Source organism: Lathamus discolor, chromosome 5 (genome assembly GCF_037157495.1).
Source record: "Lathamus discolor isolate bLatDis1 chromosome 5, bLatDis1.hap1, whole genome shotgun sequence".
NCBI classification, from domain to species: domain Eukaryota; kingdom Metazoa; phylum Chordata; class Aves; order Psittaciformes; family Psittacidae; genus Lathamus; species Lathamus discolor.
In genome coordinates, this window is record NC_088888.1 from 104,319,248 (window position 1) to 104,332,880 (window position 13,633).

The window sequence follows — 13,633 nt, forward strand, 5'->3', positions numbered from 1 at the left end:
CTGCAGAAAAACTTTTTGTCTTTTCAACAGGTTATAAATATGTAAAGAAAATTAAGGAAACTGAAAGAAATTTTCAGGAGAAGCGCTGAGAGAAGCCTTTGAAATAGTCAATACACTAATAATCTTATTTTTTCAATAGGTCTTGCTCTTTCTTTCTGAGAAATAATAGTCTATGCAACCTGGGATTTGACAGAGAATAACAAAAAATGTTACTTTGTTAAATTGCAAAGATATTTCAATATGCCATTATAAAGGCATTAAAAGAAATTAGAATTAGATAGTTCACTGAAGCTTATAAAGCGGTAAAAATAAAGGGGAGAGAGGAAGAGGAAGCAAAAAAAAAAAGCCAAAGTAAGCAGAACTCCTTTGGCAAGTGTCTTCTAACCAGTGATGCTGAAGCCTAAATGTTTTTTCAGGGTTGCAGAAATGCTGGACTTGCTGTTTCTTGGTAGTGCCATTGGATCTTTTGTTCCTGACAGTTTGTTGCTGCAGATTTGCTTGGAGTGAGCCAAGCTGCAAAAGCCTTGATGAGGCGGCTGCTGTTCACTACCCTAGTTCAGAGAGAGCTTCTGCTGTGAAGTCCTCTGTCAAGGTGGTGGTTGAATTCAGATGTCAGCCAGTGTCGCCTTTCTCTCACTCTCTAGTTTGGTTTTGATAGCTTCTTCTGCTCCTGAACATAACTTTGGGGAGCAGGTCAGCAGCAGGGTTGGGATTGCTTTTTCTGTCATAGTGGAAAACTCTTAATCTTTTCTTTGATAGTCATTTTCAGAGCTATTATTTCAGTTCTGTCAGGGGTACATGAAATCAAAACCACTCCTATTCCCTAGAATTAAAACACCCATCTCTGAAAATATGATTTCTAAATTTCCCAGATTTCAATGAACTAGTATCCTTTTTCGTGGCTGGTCCTTGTAGAACTAACTTTGGTCTTAGTTTTGCAGTTAACACAACATTTTATGCTCAGATGGTGCCGCATATTACGAATTGGTTATAGCATCAAATAAAAATCACATAAAGCATCTTGGCATTCATGTAATCGTACTCAAGCAGTTGTAATATAGTCTGTAGTCAAATGTAAATGTTTGCAAATACGCATCTAAGATCTTGTATAATCCTAACCACTGCAAACACTGTGCAGGTAGTTGGTATCCACTGAGTTTTACACCTGGAAGTGTTTTCCCTTTCCCTGATATCTGTAGAAACACAAAGTTCTTCTGTATGGATACTTTGGTCATTTTTTGTGGAGGTTTAAATTAGATCTTGGAGATTTTTTTCCCTTGCTGAAAGAAAAGAGGCAAAATGAAGAGGCAATTTATAATCCTAACAGTATGTGCATTGCCCCCATTTTTCAGTAGTTTTGTGTAAACAAGGTCCTAAAAATTCTTATCACCAGACACTTTTCAAAGATACAGCCATTTTACAATGCTCTTATGATAATTTCCACCAAACTAGTATGTTGTACATGAGGGCTGTGTGGGTTTTTTCTACTAAGATGACTTTGTAGGTTTGCTTGCTTATTGGCAACATGATTTCTGGATTCCCAACCTGCTACATAGTATGATTTGTAATTAAGGATGCTTCGTGTGAAGTAATCTACATGAGGCACCATGGTAACCAAAAGGCATGTAAGTATTTTAAGTTCAGGTATAAAAAGATACAGAATATTGAATGTTAATTCCAAAATTGCATTTGGGATCCTCTGTAATCTCATTCTGTAGTAAGCAACCTGTCTTCGTGTCTGAGGAGATAACTATGGTCCTTAGCACTTGTGGTTAACCTTAATTTGGTGAAAAGAGATCCTCATAGCTTAGACAGGTTCTGTGACTCAAAAAAGCCAGTCCCCATGAGCCCAGCTAAACACGAAGTAGTGCTAACACAGTGTTAATTTCCTAGCAAGATAAGAATAATTTGAAATAATTGTATTAACAAATCCATTTGTTCCTGCTCCACACATTTCCGCCAGCTCCAGGGTGGAGGAGTGTAATGCAAGTTCACTGTCAGTTTTTTCCTTTTCCTGTCGATATTTAGGGTTTTGCTTACGAAAGTGGCAGCACTTAAACAAAAACCTTTCTGTCCTTACACCCTCCACTGTGTTTTACTTTGCAAAAATGCAGTGTGCACATAAGTGTTAGAAACAAAAATACCCCTCGAGCTTCAGGTTTGTGCCAAAATCTCAGTGATTAGCATGGCTCTGCTGGAGTTTGCCTGGCCTTTTTGCAAAAGCACTTGCATAGGTAAGATAGCATCTAGTGAACCTCTGGGAAGGGTATGCGCTTGTTTGGCTTCTTCTTATATAATGCAAAACAAACAAGAAGATAAAGGAGATACCCTGTGTTTGCAAGAGCAGTATTGGGCAGGCAGTGTTTACTGCAAATGCAGAGAGAACTTTTGCCTTGCATATTTATTTAGTAATAATCTGCCTTCCATTCAGTGCTACTGAAAAGTTAAAGGTCATTGTGTGTGGATTTAGTGCTGCAGGAGTGAGATTTGAATACACATTTGTAGTCCTTACCCATCTGGGAGTCTCCTCAGAACCACAAGACCTCCGTATATCTGTGGAGTTAAAAATTTGAGGTACCCCCAAAGGATATTTCTTCTAATTCATCACTATCGATTTGCTGGCAGTAGCTGGAAGATGATACCTTCCATATGCCAGGTGATCTTCACTATTATACTTGCAGTGCAAGGTGCATTTTTTGCTTGCAATTTCTAGCGTAAACAGATAGCAACAAATATAATCACAAGAAATCCAAGAAAGAAACAACGTAGCAAACCAAATAAACTCCTCAAACCACCTCCCGCAGTCACAGTGAAAGAAGATGTACCAGTGTACACACATCATGTACCTGAGATGTGCCAAATATGAGTCACTGCTCAGTGCTCCAGTGGGAGCTGCTCATATAGGTACAGTATATAACACTGTTTACTGAATATTTGGGATGGTTTAGGATAGGTAGGAAACTCTTAAAGCTTTATATGTACATTGTCGTTTTCATTGTGGTTTGTTCCGACTAAGGCAAACCCCAGTATTAGTGACTTGCTAGAAGTGAAATTTCATTCCACATTTTTGGGTAAGCACAGAGACCTCTGAAAGTCTGAGTTACTGCGGCAGGGTAAGAAGAATGCCTCTGCTTCTTGACTACATAGAAATACATCTGCTCACAGTGTTATTAGAGGTACATTTATGGAAAAGTTACATGATCTTGAAAAGGATTCCAGAAGAGTATTTTTACAGTAACAACACTATCATCCACTGTAGTGAATGAAAACTGAGATTATGTTGGGCAAAACCTAGTAATTCAGCAAATCACTTAATTTTTTGAATGGGAACATTTTCCTTCCAACTTTAAGCGACAAAGAATTCTTTCACATGAATTCTGTAAGCTGCAGCAAAATTACTTCAAACAATGGCAGAAATGTTCTTTTTTATACCATCAGCTTTGGGTGATTTACTTTTCAGGAAGTGCAAAACGTAGTAAGTCAGCTGCTATTGTCTGCTTCACCTGTCTTTCTTTCTTTCTTGTTTGTTATTGTTCTTACCCACATAATCCTACTTCTTGATCAGTGTCCTCGTACATGCTTTGTTTTATTGCACCTGCTTAGAATACTTAACTCTCAGTGGCACTTAAAGAATAAAACTGGAGTTAATTTGATTACAGTGTTTTTAAGATGTAGCAATTAAACACAATCATTTTTAAATAGCATCATTTAATAAACATTGTATAAACATAATGTAAGCTGTAGATAACTACTGCAAATTTATAGTAAACAACTTTAGTGTACATTTTGACAGACCTTCTGGAAGCTTGAAATATTAATTTACATTTTTTTAGAAGCTGATGTTCGTAGCAATGAGAGAGCCCTATGTATGTTTAAAGAGTGCACATTCGGGTCAATAGATTGAGTGTTTTCAGGAACTTTTAACATAATTACCTTAAGTTTCTTAGGCAGGGTATAAAAATTCAGGTTTGGGCTGGCCCTGGTCTACTTACTGTTCTGCAATTTCTTCTGTGTACATTGCCTGCTAAAGAAATGAAAAATTGTTCAACACCAACTGTAAACAGCCATCTCAATGAGAGACGTGGAAAATTAAATGTGCTCTCCAAAGCCCTTAAGGCATCTTTGCTACCCTTGTTGAAATTCAATAATGAGATCTGGCCCCCAAATAGATGGAAAAAGTCACCAGAGCAATGTGGAGTTGGGAGAACTTGAGCAAAATGAAAAAGTAGCTCCTGTGTTAGGAAAGACATATTTTAATTATTTGGGTTGTTTGTTGTTTGGTTGGGTTCTTTGGTTTTGTTTTTGTTTCCTTTTTTACTTTGGACTGATTTTTGTAAGCCGTCATTCTCCAAAGGGAAAGACAGTCCCTTTAGTGACAAGAAGATCCTTTGTTAGTGATGTTCTTCACTGTTTTTCAAGCTGTGGGCACATGTCTAAATAAAAAATCAGGAGTCATCTAAGCTAAAGAGCTTGCAAATACAGAGACTGCAGGTAGGCAAACTTACTTAAATGAAGGATTTTTTTTAAATGAAGAAGTTAGATGATACCAAAGCTTCCTAATTCAGTGTTCTGCTGGCTTTCTGTCAAGGCTGGTTTAGCTCCCTCGGGAATTTAAAGCCACTTTGAGTCTGAGCTGTGCTCTGGACCATAATTTGAGGTTTTTTTCGTCAGCTCAGCTGCAGTAATGGACTGTGTGCCTTCTTATAACCTGCCTCACTTCTAAAGAAAAACATGTTAGCTTAAGTCTCAAACGTACACATGTGGCTTAAGCTCATTTTGCTTCTCCAGAGGGGCACACTAAGAGAAAACACATGATATGTTACTGCAGCTTGGTTATTACTTGTTATTTTACAGTAACTCAATTGTTTGTGGTCATCTGTGTATATAACCTTAGTCCCGTGCAGAAGAATTTAATGTAATTCCAAAAAAATTCCATTAAATTCTCATTCCAGTTCAGCCTTTGTAGATCTGGGTATGTTTCTCTTTTGTTTGTATTTTGTGTTAGTGCAAAGGTCTTCCCCTTTCAACTTTACTGTATGCCTGTGCTGTCAGCTGGGTAAGAAACCAGAGAATTGATGTGGAAAAATGAAACTTGAATGATGAGTTCTGGTTAATGTGTATCAACCATAATTCACGTTGTTATACAGGTAAAAAAATCCTTGTTACTGGGAGCTGAGTGCCGTAAAATCTACATTACATGGAATGTAAGATATGTTAAACAAAATGTTAATGCACGATTTAAAAAAAATCATACCAGCCTGCAGCTGTCAGAGAGAAGTATGCTTTCATTTCATGTAGCTGACTCTTTAATGCCTCTTTAGCTTAACCCATGTCCTATCCTTGCTTATCCTCGAGCAGGGAAGTAAACAGATGTCCCCCTGAATGATGGGCAGTACTAGAAGTCTCCAAGCAAGAGACTATTTTTACTTCTGATGTGAGCTTGTTGTCTGGGGTGTTTTTGTAAGTTTAAAGTGATAGATGCAGAATTTAGAAAACAAAAAATCTGTGTTGAATAGCTGTGTGAAATAATAAGAATAATGCATATTTCCTATCACCTTTATATCAGAGGGTTTTTGAAGGCTTTAATTGCTTTATTTTCCTCTCAGATCCTCAGTGCCTTTGTCCTGTTGCTGTCTTGGCTGCAAACCTAGTCTGTAAAAGCATAAGCCAGAAGGGATCTTGGGGTTTGGTTTGGTTTGCTTTCCATCTTACACAGCAAGCCTGCATTTTGACTTGGGTAGATCACCTTCACAGTATAAATGAAAAATCAGATTTGGCTTCCCCTTTTTGTTTCTCTGGTTTTCTTGCAATGGGTCATTGAAAGTCATTGAAAGAAAGCCTGAAGGGAGATTCTGGAAAGCATTTTTCTTCCTCCTGTCTTATTTTGTACATTTGAACTACTTCAGCAATTTCTTTCTTTTTGCTGGACAACTCCTCAGAGAAATTAAAGAATTATTTATTTATGATTATTAGTTTTCTTTCAGCATTTAAAAAAAAAATGTCTTCAATGTTTGAAGCACCCCAGCAGGCATCGCAAGCAAATGCTAGCAGAGAAAACAATAATAAAGCAAAACCAATGACAAATACCATCCAAGAGAAAGAGAGGAGAGTTCTTCAGCAGCAAGTTTCAACATACTTGAAATGCTTGTGGAAACTACCTGACAAATTGATGAGGCTTATGGTATGCCCTGAAGATCTGAGCTGATTCAGTTGCAACTGAGAGCTAGAGCGGTTAGCTCATAAACCTATATGGAAGGCATTTCTTTTTATAACATCCTCATTAGTAATAAAAATTAGAATTAATCATGTTTATTACACATTTCTCCTGGAAAATTTATTGTGAGAGGGGGAAAGAGGGAGGGCCATCTCCTCTGAAAATGCAGGATGTGCTCCTATTTCAGGCAGTTTCTACTGGGCAGCTTTTCCTCTTGGAAACCTGTTGCAGAAGTCGTGACCCACCCTGCAAGCTCATTCATTCTGGGATGAGTATTTACAGGGGAATACCAGCTCCTCCAACTCCGCCTTCCTGCAGCAGGTAGTCAGTGGAAGCACATCACAAGGAACAGTCCCTTTGAACCACATGAAATAAAAAACTAGCTGTTGCCAGCCCCCTGAATTTACCCATTTCTGTCTCCTAATTAAATCTCATAGCATTTTCCCTTGCGTGTGAATGAAGTGGGGTTATGCCTAATCATGAGAGAGTTTTAAGCAGAAGGTTTGCCTTCTGGGCTCTTTCTGCCATCAGTGCTTCATGATCTGTTTGTCTGGTGGCACTTATTTTAGCTCTCTGATTGCAGTGGGGATTGTAATGGTTGGCATGGAGTGAAGATGTAACTCAGGGCAACAAAGGACAGGGGATGCTGGTGAAGCCAAAACAGTTTCACTGTAGCCTATCTCATAGTCTCAGCCAAAAACAAAAGGCAAGATTAGGTTTTGGTTTGTTGGAGCAGAGGCTGAACTGCAGCTTCCTGGAGACTTTGATCCCACCAAAGATCGGAGGTGTTAACAGAGCCCACTGGCAGAGGACCCTGGACTTCACCCTTCAGTAGTCACTGAAGACAAGATATATAAGGGATAAAAATTCTGTGCTCAGTATTCTCTCAGAGCATCCAGAGCCTGATATGTGGCCATCAAGCATAACAGGAAATCAGTGCTACTCCAAATCATCTCCCTCATTTCATCAGTTGTTTCTCCTCCCAAGATCCACATTCCTGTGAGGACTGTGCTCCACTTGGCAGTTGTAGAGGGCACACGGAGGAGCCACTTGGTCTGATGCCAAAGGCATACATCCATTTCATAATGGACCTTTCATTTTCTGGATTGTCTGAACTGTCAGAGGAGCGGGATTCTCTCATGACAGCAACAAACTCCCACTGCTGTTCCCGGCTTTCAGGGGTCATCCCAGAGACCCTCACTGTTTCTTCCCATCATTATTAAAGCAAAAGAAAAAAAATTTTTACATCTGTTTGTTCTATTTCCTTTGAATAGCCCCTTCATAATTCACAGAACAGTCACATGGTTTTGGAGATAAGGTTGTTCCACTGAGAAGCCTGTGGGTGATGACTCTCCCATGTGCCTTCAAGGTCTTGTTCTTGCTTTTTTGATATTAAATCACCAGTAGAGGCCTTCCCTGGAGGGCACATATAACTCCTCTGCTGGATTTTTTCCCTTGTACTTCCAAAAAGGTCTGTGTATTCCTTAGAAACCTGTGGGTTTTGTGGTCACAGAACATCAGTTAGCCTAATTAGAAGATTTTTGTAATGTCTTTTTACTTTAAATTATGCAAAAAATTGGGTGGTGAGTTGAGCTAGCAGGAAAAGGCTTGAGGAATAATTCTAAATATGCCTATACTGCCAGCCTGTAGAGTGTTACATCCAAGCAGAGGTTCCTGTGGCATTTAGGAGTATTAAGCCATTTAAAGGGAGCTGCTTGATGGCTCGTGGACCTACATTTATTTGTAAAAAAACTGGCCTTGAAGTGTTTTAAAGGACAAGATTTTTCCACCCATTAGGATGTAGACTTTCTGCTCCTTGAATCTAAACTCTGGACGTTGCATGGAAGCACATTTGAAGCGGATTCTTAAATGAATGAAGCACTACCTAAAAACCGGTTGGGGTTTTGATCCACATCACTGTCTAAGGAAGCCCTTTCAGAATTTCATTTTTCTGCCCATGTGTTCACTGACGGGTCGTGGCCACTTGTTATTGAGCAAACCTCATTTTGTGTTTGCCTCCTGTATTTACAGAGAGCAATTACACATCATCATGCTGTTACCTCTTTACTTTCGTCTTCCTGGCCATGTGCTCCCTATGAATACACCTTCTATGTTGCCAGACTGAACCATGAACTTACCTCTGATGGAGAACACAGTTTGCAACCTTCAAATCAAGATTATACCTGTTATAAAACACTTCTGTTTCAGACCTGGTGAGCTCACTAGGAGGGTATTAAACAGATGATTTAATCTGTTTGTTTCTCTTCCTCCTGTCGGCATCCTCTCAGTTTTATTGTAAGTTGGAGTTATGAAAATTGGACCTGAAAGGAGACCGCAGCATGCAAGCTACAGCATGTCAAGACGAAGGTAAGAAAACTGCTCAGAATATGCTGGTTAGAGATCCTCTGGATAAGGAAAGAAAGAGAGAAACTGCTTGTGGCACTTTGAGTGTGCTCTTCTTCGTATTATGACGTGGCTAAAAGGCAAAGAAGCATAACTCCTTAGGACTGTAACTGAGGGCGCTTCAGTCCCAAAAACACAAACAAGGAGGATGCACTTTTGAGATCACTGAGATATTTTTCCCTCCCTTATTCCTACTCCTTTCAGTGCAGAAAGCAAGCAGACCCTTGACATGTCTGGTGCCAAGGTCTAGAACAGAAAGGGAGAGTCTGCACAGCTGTAGAACTATCACGAGGCCAAAAGGGGGGTATGTGCATGCTGCCGGTACCCACATGATCACAGATACAGTCCTGCTTGTTTTTTCTGTAGCTGAATCAGGCCTTGAAATGACTACTATGGGTTCAGCATTTAAAGGGGATCTGAAAACGTGGCAATTAAGCCCAAGTCTGCACAAGGTGAAAGGCCTTTGAATGCATAGCCAATGCCATGGCAAGCAGATATCACTGATCCATAGACTTAAGGAATTTCTATTCCTATTTCTGATAAAATGAAGCCCTGCAGTATTAGTCCAGCCTGGTTTAATAAGATTTAAGCCACTGAGCTTTTGCTTTTTCCTTGTAGACTCTTTGACCATTTAATAGTGTCCAGTCAATAAAATTTGATTAAACAGTCCTCTTTCCTTTCAGTTAAGGTGCAGGGACACAAGGCCATCCTGCTCTGTTTATCTGTGTAGGGCTTCACGTAATACTGCCTTGGTACTCAGCGCATAGGGCAATAGGTGCCACAAGAAGAAAATACAGTACATGGTGAGGGTGTCTGTGTCTGTATTCAGAAAGAGAGTCTTCTGAACATAAGACCTGACAGCAATTGCTTTCATTCCATCTGTTTCTGTTCTCCACCCAAACACGCATACTTCTACCAAAGAAATAAAACCTTAAATTACTCATATGGTCTTGCAGTCGAGCTACCAACAGAACATACGTATATATATTGCATGAGCCAAACCCTACTGTTCCTACTCAGCTCAGCTTCTCTCCATCATTTCAATTAGGTAGAGTTTTGCTTTAGTGTGAGATGAGCAAGAATCATGAGGTTTGGTCCAAGACTGCTGCAGCAGTTCTGTGTCATGCTTTATTTTGCTGCACAGCAGTTTGCCAGATACACCATATTGAAGATGCATTGATATTTGTTGCTTCCAAAACTGGCACTTCCTTTTCCAGTCCTGCTTTTTAAATTTGGACAGCAGTTGGACAACATTGAGCTTCCAAAAAATGCTGGTGTTTCACTGTCTTTTGAAACAGTGTTTTAATTCAAGGGCTTAGTCAAGACTTAAATGTTACCGATTCAACCATGCCAGTTCAGGTTGCAATTTTTATTTTACTAGAAAACAGTGATGCTGGTATGAAGCCATATTACAAACACAGATACACCCTAGGCTAATTTTGTGATAGAGTAGCATGCCAAAACCTGATTTTCTACTCGTGAGCTGTATAGTTCTGTGTTGTTTCTAATTTGTGTGTTAGCATTCTGGCTTTCTCTTTGCTGCAGAATTAGTCTTGGTCATACTGGTACAGCTTATGCCAGTACAACCCTCTAGTATAGACAGTGCCATAATCTGTTGTAAAGCCATTGTGAAAGGTCAGGAAAAGGTGCTCCAAAGGGTTTTACTATGGAGTTGTAGGACTAGGGCCATGTCCTGGCTGCTGGAATCTTAGTCAATAAGGCTCCCTTCCCAAGCTGGCCAGAACAGAGGAAGTTCTGACCCCTTGCACGCTGGATTTTTAATCTCCATTTCCGTATCAGGTGGCTTTGGCAGAGGATGGGATGCTAGAAGGAAAGTATGTCTTATGATAAATTGTGGCTTGAGACAAATAAAGCAGCTGCTGTTGATGTTTTGCCTTGTTACCTCTGTGCATCATTTTATGCATCTGCCCTTTGGAATGTGCAGAATTTACATGTGTATGTACCTTTTTCTTGTAAAATGAAATAAGAACAGCCTAATTTCATTTTTTTTCATTGAGAAGAATTCCCTTTTCATAGCCATTCTTTCTTTCTAAAGTAGACTATTGCATTTATTTATGATTGTTTCATTTGGGGGTGAATGAAATCAATAAATGCCATTGGTTTATGCACCCACTGGGATGTGCACATGAAGCTGTGTCTCCTTCTGTGTAGCTCTTGTTAAAATACAAGACTGTATTTATTTTCAGTATGAACAGAGCCAGAGAGAGTTTATCCTGGGATCTTGAATGCTGCATTACCTAAAGGCTGATGATACAGGAATAATTGAAAGTAAGTACTGCAAAGTTGTTGAGATAAATTTTGACATAAAAATGTAGGTTGGTTCATAAAAAAGTTGCAGTGACAATAGGTTATAGTGACAGCTTTTCAACAACTGTATAAGCCTCCAGATGGAAGGGAATTTGGCTTAATGAATTATAGGCAGTCTGTGTAACACAAGCTCCTTTTATAGGAGCAGCTTAGAACAAAGAATAAACTTATTCATACTGGCATGTGTTAAATAGCATCATTGTTAAAAACATGGAGTTGAAAAGAGACTGAGAAATGCAGGACTTAAAATAATCCACTGTTAATATCTCAAGACCTTTGGTCTCCCAAGCAGGGCACTGGACTGCCTTGTTTCAGCATTATCTGATATCTAAAGTTGTCGTCGGCCAACTGGGGAGGCTCATAGCCTTCCAGTGACAAGATGACGCTGCAGCAGGACCTTGTTCTTCATGCCTGCTCATGCCCTCATGTTATCTCCCCATGCCTTTGCTCTGGGTCTGGAGTAGCCTGAGCTGGTTAAGGTTGTTGCTTAGACCTGGTGACAGATAGTCAGAGCTCCCGAGAGTGTTTTTTTCCCAACCTGTGTCACAGACAGGCTGCATGACCTTGGCAAATTACTTAATATCTGCTTTCCCATCCAGAAAATGATGATGATACTTACCTGCCTCCCAGGAGAAGCATTTGGACTTCATTAAGGATTAGGACATGCTTTTAGTTTAGTTAGCTGTGTTGAAATGTACTTGGTAAGCAAAAGTTATTGTTAAATAATGAATGAGGAGAAATGCTGTCAAAGTAATATACAGGACTGAGCCAATGCTTAAGAGCAGTAATCAAATGAAAATCACATGCGTCATGATGTCAGAGCAGGGGAGTTCGGCTGAAAACTAAGAATAAGCTGCAGATGTCAGTGACTCATTAAAATAACAAACTTGTATTTCTAATTTTGTCAATGTACTGTGGCACTTTTCATAGGATGGATTAACCACTGATGAGCTTGTAGGATTTTTTACGCACATAGCGGTGAGTTAAGGACATAGTTATAGCCTTCAGCCTGTGCTTCTCAATCTGCGCTGGCTTACAAAGCAGTATTAAAATGCAGAGATACAAGATTTAGAAATGCAGGGAATTTCTGTGAAACTGCTAATGGTGGGTGCATAAAATAGTAAGTTATCTGTGTAGGCAGTGCTTCGTCTTGATAGGAAATATTTTTCTAGCAGGTCTGTGTCTTTAGACATTTTCAGGTGGCCTGTTTTGCATCTTCCAACTCAAGCAAGCAGACGGGTAACGGGCAGGTGTATTTACTGTGGATGTGGCACCAATACTAAATTTCAGGTATTTTCTTACCTAATAAATTTTCTTACAGAAAGGTGCGCAGCCAAGCACTTAGTTTCCCCACTCCCTTTTTCCCTAGTACAGGCATCCTAAGTGTACTGGCAAAGCAGATGTGTATATCTTGTTGGTGCGACTGTATGGTTTTGATAATCCATCTCCTCAAACTCTGCAAGGGCTCATTTTTCTCAGCATGGTTTATACGGAGCAGCACCTGGATGGCTATGTGTGCACCTCATGAAACCTTTCTTCTTATTCATTTTCCTAATTAACAGCCCGTGCCTGCCACTCGTGGATAACAACACTCGCATCCTTGCACAGGTAAAAGGAGTCTCTCAGCAGCAGTCATTTTTTTCCCTTTGCATCTCTAAACCGACCTAACACATTTGTTAGAGATGGGTTTTTGTATGGAACCCTGGCCTCTGCTGAGACACTCTGCAGGGCGCTGGAGGTCCTGGCGTGGAGCCACAGTGCCGCTGGCTTCTGCCCGCTCCCCATGGCAAGCCAGCAAGAAGAGAGAGCCGAGTGGCTCCGCGGTGTCACTGACAGCCTTTGCCTCGCCCTGGGCATCACATCTCTCCTGGAGCACAGCAGCGCATTGTACAACGCTGAATGACAAGCAGTTCTATATTAAGAAAAACATGAAAACGCAGCTTATTAGAAGCCACGGGGTTGATTGAAAGCGTAATAAATGGCAGCCTACCAACAAAGATTGTTGCTCTGGGTAGATAATCTGATTAGTAAATATTTATTTCATTACAAAGTCTCTTTTATGGTTTGATCTGTGTTCAGTCAACAGTTCTAAGTGACCTCTTCAGCATTTTAAATGGGATCTGGAGGTTCTGCCATTTGAACCAGGGATACTATAAACAAATAAGAGGTTCAATGCAATTGGAGGTAGGGTATGAAATACAGTAGTATTTATTTAGAGAATCCTGAGGGGCCTCTGCTGTCTGAGTAGACATTTTGTTTGCTTTGAACTCCTAACTTGTTTAATCTTAAACTTTGAGAAGATACAGAATTATTGCACTCATCCAGGGACAACTAAAAGACATTAACTCTTCAATTACTACTGCGTGGGCACCTGTTTCACTAGTGCAGCTTGCCTTGCGTATCTCATAACCTAGTGGCCAGCAAACTGTACTGTACCTGGATCCTTTGAGCAGTGTAGCAAATGCTTTTTGCCCAGGCACGCCTGGTATAATCGGCTATCAAGAAGAAAGGGAAAGCATACCATTTTTATCAGCTTTGCTAGTGCATTATATGTACCAAGGTAAAGCAAGCAAATCAGAACATCTTAATAGTTGGATTACAAATATATATTGCACAGTCATTGTTAGCCTTCATGAACTCTTCAAAGCAACGTTCAAGTTCTGCAGAAATAATAAAAGCAATTTTACT

At 39.9% G+C, this 13,633-nt stretch overlaps 1 protein-coding gene across 8 annotated transcripts in view; it reads left to right on the forward strand.

Moving 5' to 3' along the window:
- KLHL29 (kelch like family member 29) overlaps window positions 1–13,633 on the forward strand; it is a 411,401-nt gene that overhangs the window by 199,611 nt on the left and 198,157 nt on the right. Inside the window, exon 1 of one of the 8 annotated variants that reach the window (XM_065681734.1) lies at window positions 10,795–10,906. The exons of the other annotated variants lie outside the window; for them this stretch is intronic. The gene's annotated coding sequence lies outside the window, so the exon portion shown is untranslated. Of the gene's footprint in view, window positions 1–10,794; window positions 10,907–13,633 lie in introns of those variants that run through there. 8 annotated transcript variants of the gene reach the window in all.